Below are 12674 nucleotides of genomic sequence, written 5' to 3' on the forward strand. Positions count from 1 at the left end.
GTGATAAAATGATTATCAGATAGTAGATATCCCATTCCTTGTTGAGATCTGAGGTCTAGTTTCCATTGTCTTTTGTATCAATGTGGTTTTTAAGGACATGAGATTTCATAGCCAAATAGAAGGATCCTTATATCTCTATGTCTTTTACATTTAACTTGAACAGTTAGATTAAGAATTTCTGATGTCTGACCTGAGATCACTTATGTATGTATTCTTCTATTAGGTTATAAACATTTTGACTGTAATAAGAATTTTTATTATAAATATGTCTTGTATTCAGTGTTGAAAGAGGAAGATGAAGATAGAGACACAGAAACACACAGAAAGAAATAGCATGGAGTGGGCATTTAATATGCAGGTGCATACAAAGAGAGGTTGAAGCAAAGGCTGAAAATTGATAAAGTCTATAATTTTCATAAGAAAAAAAATCATCTTCAAATAGTGTTAAAATGTTGATAAACATTTTCCGCTTAGTGTTATTTACATTGCATCTTTCTTCAGTTTAATTAAATTCAGTTTAGCCAATGTATATTAAATATTAGTATGTATGCACCACTACTGTACTAGTCATAGGGATAGAAAATTAATAAACAGTTGTTCCTTCCTTCAAGGAGCCCCCAGACAAGTGAAAAATATTTACAAGCAGGTTGAAAATAATTGTAATATGATGAAGAATAAAGGTCTAAAATTAGAAAGATGTTTAAAATACTATGTGAGATTTCTGGTTATGGTGGATAACTTTTATCAGAGTGGACCTGTCACTAAGAGCAACTATAAAAACCAGAAAGAGCATAAAAAATGATCAGTCTGAACCACATCAGAGATCTACCAAGGCAGAGAGGATTTGAAGGGCCAAGATACTGAGAAAAGACAAGGGAAGGATATAGAGGTGAGACTAAAAGTCAGCATATATATATTTTCCTCAACACATTTTCCAGGAGGCCAAGGAAGAAGTGGTATTCAAGAGGCTGGGAATGTGAGCCAATGTTTAATAGTACCATAAAGCTAGGGAGACAAAAATTGAGCCTAGATCTATCCAAGGGGGGGCGGCTCTTAACAAATACTCAAGGTGACCCCTGGCCCCTTCCTCCATCTTTAAAGGTGGCAGCATAGCATCTTTTAATATCTCTTTCTGTTATCACTTTTATATCAATAACTAGAGGTTCAGTGCACAAAATTCATGCATGAGTAGGTTCCCTAGACCTGGCCAGTGATCAGGGCCGATAGGGGCCTTCCTTCCCCTGGCTGCCAGCTGCTGGCTGGGGCCTTTCTTCATTACAAGCTGCCCCCTGGTGGGCAGCACACATCATAGCAAGCGGTCGAACTCCCAGCTGATCAAACTCCTGAGGGGACAATTTGCATATTAACTTTTTATTACATAGGATTATTTAGATTTGCACTTTCTATTGATGTTCATTGCTTCTGCACTTCCATCTGAGAACATCTCCCTTTTGCCTAAAGGCCTTCCTTTAGTGTTTTATTTAGAGAAAATATGCCAGAAATGCATATTCTCATTTTTTGTCTGCACATATTTTCTATTTTTAAAAAAAATTTTACTGATTATACAATTCTATCAGAGTTTTAATAGGAAGAGAGATTAGGAAATGCTATGCTTCTAGCTTTGATGATGGAGGAAGGGGCTAGGAGCCAAGGAATGTGGGAGCCTCTAGAATAGTGGTTCTCAACCTTGGCTGCACATTCGAATCACCTGGCAATCTTTTTAAAATCCTGATTTCCGGGCCTCATCCTCCAGAAATTCTGTTTCTTTGTTATGGGGTGGGGCCACACATTAGTAACAAAGAAACAGAATTTCTGGAGGATGAGGCCCGAAAATCAGGATTTTAAAAAGATTCCCAGGTGATTCTAATGTGCAGCCAAGGTTGAGAACCACTGCTCTAGAAGCTGGAAAAAGGCAATAAGAAATGGATTCTCCCCTAGAGCAAGCATGTCAAACTCACTGCCCATGGGCCACATGCCTCGTTTATTAGGCCCATGTTAGCCTTTGAGTTTGACATGCTTGCCCTAGAACCTCCAGAAGGAACAAGCCCTGCTTACACTGTTACTTTTAGCCCAGAACAGTCCATTTTAGATTTCTGACTGCCAGAACTGTCAGATAATAAACTCTTGTTGTGTAAGCCCCTAAAAAGATAATATGTGATGAAATTTGAAATATATGTAAAAAATTTTAAAACATAACAAAAATAGCAGAAAAGCCAGGAAGAGAGTCAATGGAGTTGAAGGGTTTTAAGGACCTTGAGTTGCCAGGGAAGTGGTAAAAAGAAGCTTTTAATTAGGAAAATTGTCTGAAGAAGAAATGGAAAATCTATCAAAGAAGTCAAATTTGTAAATAAAACTTCCTTTCAAAGAGAACTCCTGACAATATGAATTCATTGGTGAAATCTTCCAAACATTTAAAGAAAACATAAAGTGTTAGCATTAAACTACACAATTAGACCAATGGAAGAGAGAGTCCAGAAACTGACCCACATTATACAGATACTTGATTTATATTAAAGACGAGTCTGCATAACAGAGGGGAAAGAATAATGTTTTAAAAATATGGTTCTTGATCAATTGGGAACCTTTTTGGAAAAAATACTAACTTCTGACTCATGCCATACACATAAAACAGCTCTAAGTAAATTGTCTATCTAAATGTAAGAAGGCAAAATAATAAAGCATCTAAAAGAAAATATAAGTGAATGTCTTCATGGGCAATATTTTCAAACAGGGAACAAAAGTACTAACCATAAAAGATTAAGAAACTAAAACTCTATTACAATTAAGAATGTTAAAGGACCCCATCAACAAAATAAAAAGTTTCAGAGTGGGAGAAGATATTTGTAATACATATATGCCATAACGGCCTCTGATCCAGAATACTAGTATATTAAGAACTCTTACAAATAAATTAGACAAAAATCAGTTTTTTTAAAAAATGGACCAGAGACTTAAACATGTACTTTACAAAGGAGCATATCCAAATGATCAATGAATTAATTAAAAGATCTCAAATGTATTAGTCAATAGGTAAGTTTAAATTAAAACACAATGTAATACCACTATGTACTCAGTAAGTGCATGGCTACATAAAAAAAGACAGACAAAAATCGAGTATTGGAGGGAATGAGAAACCACTGAAACTCCCATACATTGGGATTGGTACAAGAATTTTGGGAAAATTGTCCAAGCATTTTGGAAAGTGTTTTGACAATATCTACTAAAGCTGATTATGCATACCCTGTGATCCAGCAAATCCAGGCCTAGGTAGATGCCAACAGAAATGCATACATATGCACATCATAATATGCTTGCAGAAATGTTGCTAAGCACACTAAAATAGTCCCACACTGGAAGCAACCCAAATGGCCATGAACAATAGAATAAGTATTGTGTTATATTCACAAAATGGAATGTTGTATAACAAAAAAATGAATGAATTACATGCAACAACACAAATAAATCTCACAAACATAATACTGAGTAAAACAAGCCAGCATATATATTTTTCCTTTTATATAAAGTTTAAAGCAGGCTGCACTTTTTAATGGTATTATAAGCCAGTTATCTTTGAAGAAGAATGGGTTGAGTGGAGGTAGAGGGAGGCTTTTTGGGTGCTGGTGTTATTTCTTGGTCTGGATGGTGAGTATAGAAGGATGATCACTCTGAAGATGACTTGAGCTGTTGATCTTTGATTTGTGCACTTTTGTGAATTTATTGTTTTAATTAAGAAGTTTTTGAAACTATTTATTAGCCAAGAGGAAGGAATGATGTATTTTATTTGGAGAAGGTTTGAAGCAAATATGAAAATTGGCCATGATTTTGCCAGATAGAAGAGATAGGGAAAGAATATTTCATTAAAGGGACACTCTAAGCCAAATATGCAGTAGTGGGAACATTTGTGTTATTTTCCATGAGTATTTGAGTATGTCTAGAACAGCGATGGTGAACCTTTTGAGCTCGGCGTGTCACCATTTTGAAAAACCCTAACTTAACTCTGGTGCCATGTCACATATAGAAATTTTTTGATATTTGCAACCATAGTAAAACAAAGACTTATATTTTTGATATTTATTTTATATATTTAAATGCCATTTAACAAAGAAAAATCAACCAAAAAATGAGTTTGCGTGTCACCTCTGACACACGTGTCATAGGTTCGCCATCACTGGTCTAGAACATGGGGCATGTATGGGGAGAATGGTAGGAGATTAGGCTAAAGATTAGGTGGGATCATGTTTATAGAGTGTCATAAGCAGCACAACTAAAGAGAATGACAGATTATTTTTCTAAAATTTATTTTTAATTTTAAAATTTCGCTTATAAGAAGAAAAGACTTTGAATCATTTTTAAATTTTTGGAAATAGTTTTCAGAAAAAGATAAAATGACATGAACATATACAGAAGCTGAAGTCATCCGCTGAACTATGAACTCAGCAGAGGAAGGGGCTTTTGAAGTATCTGAGTCCCTGCTCTTCTGAGAGCAGGAATCACTTCTAAGAGAGATGGCAGATTATTGATCAGAAACTGTAATGCCGGATTTTGGATTGGACTGCATTTCAAATACCATCAGATAAAGATTTGTTTTATCAGTGAATTCTGAATTTGAAATTTGGTCCCTCTTTTCCTGTGACCTCCCTCCCTCTCCATTTTGTGTATGAATGCAGAGTATTCAGTCTCATTTTAATTAATTTATTGATTTATAGCAACCCAAAGTGGACTGGTTTGATTTTATCATCTTGCACCAATGACTCCTTTGTTGTAGTTATTGCCTGTTGTTGTCCCTCTCCTTTACAGATATCATTAACTGACTTTCTCAGGTTTAAGAGGACCTCAGTGCCTGAGATGGCTAGTCCACCTCCTCAATTAGCTTGGCCATAATCAGAGGGAATGCACCCTTACCTAATACCCTATTACTTCAAGGTAGCTATGATTGGCAGGAAGGGAGCATAAACACACTTCATTTAATTTATGAGTTAATTACCCAAGGATAAAAGTATTATCAGAAACATGGTGACTGCATAGGGAAAGAACAGATGTAATGTTTCCTAATACAGCTTCACTTGGCACCCAGGGTCCTTATGGCAGCAAGCAGCTGTGAGAGACACCGTTCATGTGGGGTTGAGTCCTTCCAAATTGTCTTGGCAAGCTCACTTCTTATGACCCTGCCTTATGTGATTGGGACTTATGTCACATTCTGAAAGAATTCACATTGATAATCGCTGCATGTCCAGTTAAAGAAATGTTTTCAAATACTGGAATTTCCTGGCCCTTGACCCAAATGTGGCATAGCAGGGCCATGTCCTCAGCTGGAGGGGATCAGCATCCCTGTGCAGATGGCCTGGAGAAATAGTTTTGGTTTTAGCTTTGCCATGCTTTAGAAAACTATTTGCCATACGGACACAAAGAGAGAGAGAGAGAGAGAGAGAGAGAGAGAGAGAGAGAGAGAGAGAGAGAGAGAGAGAGAGAGAGAGAAAGAATATGCAGGACCTGGAATGGGTTTTTTTCTGAATCTTTACAGCAAGATTCTACCCATGTTTTTAGTTTTCAAAATCAGTGAGATACTATATGTCAGTGATTTGTAAATTGCTTGTAGAGACATCAGTTTCCTTGATAATGACAGAGAAGAAAACTGTGTGTTTTTTTTCCCTTTTGGTCCTAAAACATTTTTAGGTAATGACATTTCAGTGAGGAATGGGCTAGGCTTATTTCATTAGTGATTTGAGCCTAAAGGAAAGTGAGTGACTAGACCTCCCAAAGCAGCTGACCTATTCAAGAGAATTGTTTTTGGAAAAGCTGGTCTTCTATTTTATTTCTCATCCCATGTGTGTCCTGATGTCAGTGATGGAGATGAGGTGGGAGATCAGGACATATTCTTTCTCTCAATCCATTATTGATATCACTTTGCTGGTTCATTCCAGTATGGAATTGGGTGGGGTGTGCCAAACCAATCTTGAACTGGTTGTCCATGCTCTGTGGTATCTGCTCCAATTGTCTATTCAATCACTGTCCGGTCCATTTCCCCAGAGCCATGGAGGAGTGTGAGCCTGCCTGCATCACATAGCATCAGCAAAAGGGTTGGTTGGTGCAGGGGCAGGAAGACAGGCGTTCATACCAAGGGAAACAGGCGAGGACCCTAAAGACTGTGATAGCTTGACAGTCATTGCACTGTTTGAGCCTTTGCCTTAGTAAGGTGGTTGCCTGTACTCATGTGGAATTATCTCAGTCATAGCCTGATCCTCAATCTGGCAGCTTCATAATTTTAATTTTATCTAATAATAATTTTAGCTAATAATAATAATAATGAAGAAGAATTAGAAGTAGTAGTCAACAATGAATTGATCACTTGTTATATACTAAGCAGGGTCCTAAGTGATTACATTATGAGCTCATCTAGTCCTCACACTAACTAAGAGATAAGTACTACTTTGTCATTGGGGAGAAAAAGAAGAAAACCAAAGCACAAAGATAGTTCGCTCAAGACCACACAGCTAGTTAAGCGTTGGAACTGGGATTTAAATTCACACAGCCCAGTTCCAGAGCCCATATTGACATATAGCTAGCTGTTATGCTCTACTTCCTCACTAGCTGTTTATCAAGAATTATCAGAAAATGAGAAATTGTTTTGCAGATTAACTAAAACTCACTAGTAACTTCGTAGTATATCAGGATACCAACATCTTAAATTACCATAGAGGGAAATCATTCTAGAGCTTTGCTGTCCAACACAGTACCCACAAGCTACATCTGGTTACTAAACTCTTGAAATTGGCTAGTAATGAAGTGTGTGTAAGTGTTAAATATGTACTTAATTTTGAACACTTAGTAAAAAAAGTAAGGCATCTGATAAATAATTTGTTATGGTGATTACATGTTGCAATGATAAAAAAAATGGATATGTTAGATTATATTTAATGTATTATTGAAACTGAAACTCATTCATTCACCTGGATTAGCTTGTGGTCAGCTTGAGGCAGTTCATTCATCATTTGAATTGTGAAATAAGAGCAAGAGGTGTTGGTCCATTTTAGGGATATTTCATTTAGAAGAACATGCTGAACTATTCTTATTCCAATGGAGTGCCAGAAGAACACAGAAAGGGCAGACTAAACAAAACTATGTACCTGCAGATATATAGGTATTGACAGGTGGTTAGGGCTCAGACAGATGGAGCAAGTCTCTGCAGAATCCCTGTATTAGTGACAATAAGTGTGGTGTAGGAGACTGGAGGGCACTTATTTGTGCTTATGGTAGCTGGGGCCAAGTTGTAGAGAATCTTGGATTTTAGGGGAAGAAGTGCTTTTAGACAAAAGCTTACTTTCCCAGTGTCTCCTTAGAACTTTTTTTATTTATTGATCAGAATGTTTTGTTATGGTTGGCTTCATAATTTATAACATACTAAAATTTCCAAATTTGCTATTTATTTTATATTAGTGACACCTTAGAATAATGATTCTCCAGTGAAAATTAAATACCTTATCAAACTTGTAATATTTATATAAATACTTTCTAAGGTTGGTTTACTTGGAGAACACCCAAAGATTGATAATGGTACCCATTGAACAATGATTCTCATTTTTCTACTTGGGAGTCTTGTCCTCTTCCTAAACCTTTGTACTTTGGGGTTGATAATGGACTGTATCTTGTTTGGGGACCTCTTTTCACTGACTGCATTAACCATAATGATCCTAAAGTTGGAAGAACTTAGAAGGGAGCCAGGATCTAACAGCCAGGGTTGATGGATCTTAGGCAAGTGTTACAATCAGGATCTAGATGTGAGTAGTAGTAAGGAGGCCTTTAGAGGGTGGCAGTAGACTCACAGTTTATTGAGATGTTACATCCTAAAATTGTCACATGAGGTGAAAAAATGCTTATAGTCAAATAAGCATTGATAAGGCTTTTAAACCTCCTAAAAGTCCAGGTTCCTTGAAAGCACCAAAAGCAAGAGTTAATATAATTTTTCCTCTTTACATCTCTGCTGAGGCATCTCTTTTCAGGAAATATGAAGGCTGGTTCTACTTGGGATAAGGCAAAGGGTTGGGTGGTAAGTAGATAATTTTCTCATTTCCTCTCATTTTCCCTTGAGGTTAGACAGCTGAATTTGTGTAAGTTATACGTAAATATGATGCAGCTCCATTGTACTGTTTATTTTGCTATGAGTACCTTGATTGATATTATGCTTTATATATTTCAGGTTCATTAATTTGGGGTGTTTTTTTTTTCACCTAATGTATGAAGGCAAAGGTGAAAAGGCAGTTAAGACATCCTTTTTATTGAAGAGCTTTAATTCTGGTTAGGGACACACAAGTAAACAAATGGTTATAATGCAATTTGGGAAGTGCTTTAATGAGATATTCTCTCCATGCTTCAGGATCACAGAGAAGGGGCCAGTGGGGCAATCTGGGGGTCAGCAAAGGCTCTAAAGAGCAACACATGTGTCCAGGCCACCATCTTTTCTCACCAGTAACTGCATCAATCTTCTAAACCCTCTCCTGCTTCTGTTTTTCACTCCTGGTTCTCCTTCTTCTTTAAGGCTCTATAGCCCCCTAGCAGCCGGAATATTATTCCTTTTTTTCTTCTTCTTCAAAATTTAACATTTTTTATTGAATTCAAAAGAACAAAAGCTACCATTCCCACAAATTGAAAATAAGATAAGTCTATTTCATAGATATTTTAGTCAGTAATAATCTCATCTATGCCTCCCCAGGATGTTTCAATATAAACAAACTCACCCTTTAAGTAGAAAGGACACAGCATCAATTATAAAAAAATGGGAGATTGCCATATTGAGGTCATACCATATAGTCAAGTACCAAGAAAGTTAAATAGGTTTAACTGAAACTTAGCAAAAGAGTAATTTCTTACTTCATTAACCAGTGAAAATAATCTTCATTTACACTGCCATTTACAATGAGAAACATATATAAATGGTGAATACTTAGCAAAAAAGTCTCTGTGATTGCATTTTGAATGCTTTCATGACTTAACAATGGAAATATTTACTAACAGCTCTTCATTAAAACATAATGAAATATTAAAATTCTTTCATAGATCAATCATAGAGTAATGAAAAACAACTTACATATTTAACTAGATTAGTAGTATACTAGCTAAAATATAACTTGGTTACTTATCTACACTTAAGACTGTTATAGCAGAAAATTGCAGGCATTTGTTAATTTTAGTTGGGTAAAACAGAGCTATTTCTGAGGTGATGGAAAGTAGTACAGTTGGCCATCAAATGCTTTCCCTCAAGGACCTTGGCCTTCCAGAGTCTACTTTTGACTTTAGGACTTTTCTGTATCCCCACCCCCTATGTTATACACCCAACTTCCATTAGTCTGGAAGTTATTAGCATGGCTAGGCAAACATTTTATTCTAACATTTATTTCTACTTCATTTCTTCCAATTATTAAAGATATTTTGCTTAAGATAAAAGGGCAAACACATTTAACCAGGATTTATGGTAATTGTAATTTGAGTTGACTCAATTTTTTTTCTTTGGTATTTTTGTTGGTTGGTTTCAAAATGTAGGCCAAGATTCTCAAAAGGCGATCAACGATCCTATGGAAAATGTAAATGATATTAAGACCATGTAAATTAATCTTCAAAAAAATATCATTATTGTTGAAAGTTTTACAGATGTCCCCTTCCATCCCCCCACCCCTGCCATTGACCCCCTTCTCCCCACTCCAGCTCCCTCCCCAGGCCTTCACCACCCTATTGTCTGTGTCCATGGGTTATGCACATATGCCAATAAATTATTTAGTTAATATCTTCCTGCATCTCCCCTATCCCCACTCCCCAATAAGAATCCTCAGTCTTGCATGCTTCCAAATGTCTGACTCTATTTCGTTTGTCATTTTATTTTGTTCTTTAGATTCTACAAAATACAGTATACCAAAGGAAGACTAGAAATCAAAAAATCATTTAAAGTGTGTTTCAATTTCAGTTGAAAGTATAAAAGGTTAAATTTCTTTGAGTCAACAACAGTGATATTTAGCAAAGAAAAAATTTTTAAATGGAGCAAACCTTAATTTATTCAATTTAATGTAGTTTTTTCTAGTTATATTGTAAAATTATCAACACATTATTTTTTTAAATTTCAGGAATTCAAATAATAGTCATTAAATTACTGGATAAAAAATCCAATAATAATCTAAATTTAAAAGCTGATAAATCCTATATAATAAAAGAGAAACATGCAAATTAACCATACCTCTGCTATGCTCAAGCCATGCCCACCAGCCAATCAGGAGTGAGTATGCAAATTAACCCAACTAAGACGGCAGCGGCCACGGAGCTGGAGTGAGCAGGAGGCTTGGGTTGCCCCCAGCGATGGAGGAAGCCAAGCTTCCTGCCTGCCCTGGCCGGCCCTTGGCTCCGCTCAAGGCTACAAAGTTTCAATTATAGAAGATAAATAAATCCCAGGGAAAAAAAAAAAGGAGAGTCTGGGAGCTTGGGTCGCTGGGGGCGTGGCCAGCCTGAAAATGGCCATCAATCCTTCACCCAGGCTGGCCAGGCACCCCAGCGGAACCCCCCCCCCCCACCCTGAAGGGGCTGTGGGCAGCCTGAAAACGGCCCTCAGCCCCTCACCCAGGCTGACCACACCCACATGAGGTGAGGGTCCCCACTGGGGGGCTTGGCCAGCCTGCAAACAGCCATCAGCCCCTCACCCAGGTTGTCCAGGCACCCTAGTGGGGACCCCCACCCTGAAGGGGGTTGGCCAGCCTGAAAACAGCCCTCAGCTCCTCACCCAGGTTGGCCAGGCACCCCAGCGGGACCCCCACCCTGATCTAGGACATACTTCAGGGCAAACCAGCTGGCCCCCACCCATGCACCTTGCCTCTATCCTATATAATAAAAGGGTAATATGCAAATTGACCCTAACAGCAGAATGGGAATGACTGGTCACTATGACACACACTGACGACCAGGGGGAAGACACTCAATGCAAGAGCTGCCCCCTGGTGGTCAATGTGCTCCCACAGGGGGAGCTCTGCTCAGCCACAAGCCAGGCTGCCAGCTGCCAGCACAGTGGTGGTGGCGGGAGCCTCTTCTGCCTCCTCAGCAGCGCTAAGGATGTCTGAATGCAGCTTAGGCCTGCTCCCTGCTGGCAAGTGGACATCCCCCGAGGGCTCCCAGGCTGCCAGAAGGATGTCTTCCTGCCAGCTTAGGCCCGATCCCCCGGGGAGTTTCATATACAACAAGCTAATGCTAGCTTGGTCAAAGTCATCTACAAAAAAGATGTCCCTCACACTTTTCAACGTAACATACAAAACTATAAAATCTGTCAAGGTGGAAACTGCCCAGAATTTCTTAAAGTATTGGAAAGTGCAGCATGGCTAAATAAAAGCATTGCATACTAGTATAAATAGTGTATGAGTGTTTTGTAATACATGGTGTTCTTAGTGTAACTGGAGTACGGCTTACCTATGTATGCACATGAAATATTTTAGAAGCAGGGGAAGTAAACAAAAGCAACTGTTCTCTAAATTACACTTGATCATGTAGATGAACAAGTCTCTGTGATAGTTCATCTTGTTCTATGGAAGCAGCACTGGGGGCAACAGATCCCGTCTGATCCTGTGGTAGTTCCATATTGAGATCATGGCCAGCTTCATCTGCCATTTCTTTTTAAAACATTTTAATCCTTACCTGAGGATATATTTTTATTGATTTTTGATATAGGGAGAGAGAGAGAGAGAGAGAGAGAGAGAGAGAGAGAGAGAGAGAGAGAGAACGAGTGCAATAGAGAAAATTGATGTGAGAGAGAAACATGGATCAGTTGCCCTCTGGTAAGTGTCCCAACCAGGGATTGAACCTGCAACTTACATATGTACCCTCACCAGGAATCAAACCCACAACCTTTTGGTGCATGGGACAACACTTCAACCAACTGAGCAACATGGGAAGGCCATCTGCCACTTCTAGAAGCAGCATATCCACTTGGTTTTGTGGTGATGTTATGGTTGTAGTGCTACTCATTGTCTTCTATTTGTTGTGTTTGAAAATCCAGTGTTTCAAATGGGTGTTCAAATTTGTTTATCAAGGCAGAAGTATTTTTAAGGTTCTTACTCCTCAATGTAGCATCCATGGAGTTAACTACTCCTGCCAATAGACTTGGTTACCTTGCCCATTGTCACTGCAGTTTGAATTCTGGTCCGGCTGCTGCAGCATCAAACCTGGCATTCATTCTCAAGAAATTAATTGCTTAGTTCTTCTGGCTGACTGCATTTTCAGCATGTATTTTTGCAACTTCTGTATTGTCTTTCTGAATGGCCTTTTTAATCTTGGCCTTTTAAGTTTATTCTTCTTTATCACATTTCTTGGCATACCTATTAAACTCTTTTACATGAAACTTCAAGTTAAATAGGTGTTTCTTCAAATTCAACATGGTCTCATGACTTTTCTTGGGAAGTGACAGCCTGGGGCAGTGACACAGGTTTGATGGAGGGCACTCAGAGTTCTGTCTTAATCCCAACCTGTGGTTGACTGGCAACTAGGTTTGCCCCAGAATAACGGTATTCTTCTTAAAATATAAGAGAAACATACACAGTTCTCTGCTAAAAATCCTCCAGTATTCTTGCTCAGAAGTAGGGCCCAAGTTCTTAGGAGGCCTAAGAGACCTTGTAGGATCTGGCCCCTGCCATCTCTCTGCCCTCATCTCTAGT

At 38.3% G+C, this 12674-nt stretch overlaps 1 protein-coding gene and 1 pseudogene across 2 annotated transcripts in view; one reads left to right on the forward strand and one right to left on the reverse strand.

Annotated features, from left to right (window-relative positions):
- Positions 1 to 12674, forward strand: part of NRXN3 (neurexin 3) — a 1457090-nt gene that overhangs the window by 386372 nt on the left and 1058044 nt on the right. The window lies entirely within an intron of this gene.
- On the reverse strand, positions 11497 to 12397 carry LOC102424064 (annotated as a pseudogene).

Source organism: Myotis lucifugus, unplaced genomic scaffold (assembly GCF_000147115.1).
Source record: "Myotis lucifugus unplaced genomic scaffold, Myoluc2.0 scaffold_34, whole genome shotgun sequence".
Taxonomy (NCBI): domain Eukaryota; kingdom Metazoa; phylum Chordata; class Mammalia; order Chiroptera; family Vespertilionidae; genus Myotis; species Myotis lucifugus.